The sequence below is a fragment of the Alexandromys fortis genome, unplaced genomic scaffold (genome assembly GCF_014885135.2).
Source record: "Alexandromys fortis isolate MF-2015 unplaced genomic scaffold, M_Fortis_MF-2015_v1.1 scaffold_0, whole genome shotgun sequence".
NCBI lineage: Eukaryota > Metazoa > Chordata > Mammalia > Rodentia > Cricetidae > Alexandromys > Alexandromys fortis.
The window spans coordinates 5810325-5813532 of record NW_026067949.1 but is presented as its reverse complement, the minus strand read 5'-3'; positions in this window follow the sequence as shown (position 1 = coordinate 5813532).

Below are 3208 nucleotides of genomic sequence, written 5' to 3'. Positions count from 1 at the left end.
GGGGAAGAGACAGAAAGCTTTAATAAAAAAAAATAAAAAAGAGTCATGGCGATCCAATAAGATACAAGGGGTTATTCCAGTTTTTTATTTTATTTATTTTATTTTTTTTATTTTTTTATTTTTTTTTGTATTTGTTGAGATTTGCTGTGTTACTGAGTATGTGGTCAATTTTAGAGACGATTCCATGAGGTGCTGAGAAGAAGGTATATTCTTATGTGTTTGGGTGGAATGTTCTATAGATGTCTGTTAAACCCAGTTGAGTCATAAAATCTGTTAGTTCCTTTATTTTTCTGTTAAGTTTCTGTCTGGAAGTTCTGTCTAGTGATGAGAAGTTTCCCATGTATGGAGTTTGATGTGTGATTTAAGCTTCAGTAATGTTTCCTTTACAAATGTGGGTGCCCTTGTATTGGGGCATAGATGTTCAGAATTGAGACTTCAGCTTGATGGATTTTTTTTTCTGTGAAGGATATGAAATGTCCTTCTTCATCTCTTTTGATTAATTTTAGTTTGAAGTCTATTTTGTTAGATATTAGTGTAGCTACACCAGCTTATGTCTTAGGTTCATTTTATTGAAAAACCTTTTCCCAACTCTTTACCCTGAGGTAATGTCTGTCTTTGAAGTTGAGGTGTGTTTCTTTCATGCAACAGAAACATGGATCTTAGTTTCATATTCATTTTGTTAGTTTGTGTCTTTTTATAGGTGAATTGAGACCTTTGATATTAATAAATATAATTACCAGTGATTGTTAGTTCCTGTTATTTTTGGTTCTGTTGTTGGTATTGTTATTTTGTTTATGTGTTTCTCTTTTTTGGGTTTAGTTAGTGTGGGATTATCTATTGCTTATGGTTTTGTGGATGTAGCTAATTTCCTTGGGTTGGAGTTTTACTTCTAGCACTTTCTGTAGGACTTGATTTGTGGATAGGCAGAGTTTAAATCTGCTTTTTTTTCTCTATCTGTGGTGATCAAAAGCTCTGCTGGTGATAGAAGTCTCAGCTGGCTTTGTGGTCTCTTCGTGTCTGTAGAACATTTATCTAGGACCTTCTGGCTTTCAGAGTTTCCATTCAGATGTTAGGTATAATTTTTCTCTTTTATTTTTTGCATTTAAAAAATTTTGCCGGGCAAAAAATGGGATCTTGGGGGAGGGGGGAGGGAGGTAAGGGGAGATGGGGAGAGAAAAGTGAGAAGGGGAGGTTGGGGGGAACTTGGGAAACGGGATGTTTGGGATAAAGGAAGGTCGGATAGGGGAGCAGGGAAGCACACATCTTAATTAAGGGAGCCATCTTAGGGTTGGCAAGAGATTTGGTGCTCCCAGGTGCCCAGGGCGATGTCCCCAGTTAGTTCCTGGGGCAGCTGAGGACAGAGAACCTGAAATGACCCTATCCTATAGCCATACTGATTAATATCTTGCATATCACCATAGAACCTTCATCTGGAGATGGATGGAGATAGAGACAGAGACCCACTCTGTAGCACTGGACTGAGCTCCCAATGTCCCAAGGAGGAGCAGAAGGAGGGAAAATATGAGCAAAGAAGTCAGGACCACGAGGGGTGCACCCACCCACGGAGACAGTGGGGCTGATCTATTGTGAGCTCACCAAGGCCAGCTGGACTACGACTGAAAAACCATGGGATAAAACCGGACTCTCTGAATATGGCGGACAATGAGGGCTGCTGAGAAGCCAAGGACAATGCCACTGGGTTTTGATCCTACTTCATGTTCTGGCTTTGGGGGAGCCTAGCCAGTTTGGATGTCCACCTTCCTAGACATGGACGGAGGGGGGAGGACCTTGGACTTTCCACAGGGCAGGGAACCATGACTGCTCTTTGGATAGGAGAGGGAGGGGGAGAGGAGTGGGGGGAGGGGGAGAGGAGTGGGGGGAGGGGGAGAGGAGAGGGAGGAGGGGGGAAAAGGGAGACGGGGAGGGAAATGGGAGGCGGGGAGGAGGCGGAAATCTTTTTTTTTTTCAATAAAAAAATTATATTAAAAAAATTATTCTTGCAGATGTAAAAATTTGTGATTTTTTAAGTTACCACAAAAGAAATTCTTTCACACCAATGATTATTAACGGAATGTAGCAGTGTATTTATCTATACAGAAATTGTACTGATGTGTCATAATAAACTGTCTATTAGTAAAAACAATATACTTTAGGCTATAGCATTATTTCATGTATTTTACAGAAGGTTTACTTTGTAAGATTTTTAATTAAACTAGAGTAACTGTATCTTTTAAATGCAGCACCTAAAAATCTAACAACTCTGTGCATTCTTTTTCTTAAAAAATGACTTTGTATGTGTAGAAATGATGTTTAATTGCTGCAGAGGTCAAAGTACAAGGCTCAAGAGGTACAGGAGAGACCACAAAAGTAGCCTTAGAAACTTGGTTCTGTTTCCGTATAAAAGGTAGAATTTATAAAAGTTAATTTACAAACAAAGAGCAAAAGTGGTATGCACGCATTATGTATATGTGTTCTGAAAACATCAAAAATTTCAGATGCATAGCCCAAAGAACAGAAGACCACCATACTCCCTTGTCAAAAAGATATTTTAAGTCACACCACTGTTTTCTTCTTGGCGAGTGCACATTTCTGAAACCATCACATCCACAATTTACTCGATCTTTTTTTATGATACAGTATTTACATATGCACAAATCTCATAAAAAACTTAGTAGTACATAATGGAGTGATCTAAGAATTAAAAACAGGAAGGTAAGGCATTCCTGCTGGTTAGATGTCTGTGGTGATATATTAATTTACAGATTCAGAGGCCATGGAATCAGGCTCACATGCTTTCATGTCCTTCCCTAAGAGAAATGTGTTTTTATATACTGTAAGTAATTGTCTTCATTTGACCCCTCCCCCCCAAGTTATAAATCCTCCTGTTGTACATTTCTGTTAACTCCATTACACTGGTTATATATTCTAGGTCACATGTATTCTTATAGGTGTGTCATTATGTGTTACTTGGCCTTTTTCCTTTGAAGCGCTTAAGATTCTTTATGTTTAATATTTTGATTATATGCCAAGGGGACTTTCCCCCCTAATATATTTGATGCTCTGTAAGCTTTTTGTACCATCATAGGCATGCCCTTCTTTAGGTTGGGAAAGTTTTCTTCTATGATTTTGTTGAATATATTTTTTTGTGCCTTTGAGCTGGAGTTCTTCTTCTTCTTCTTCTTCTTCTTCTTCTTCTTCTTCTTCTTCT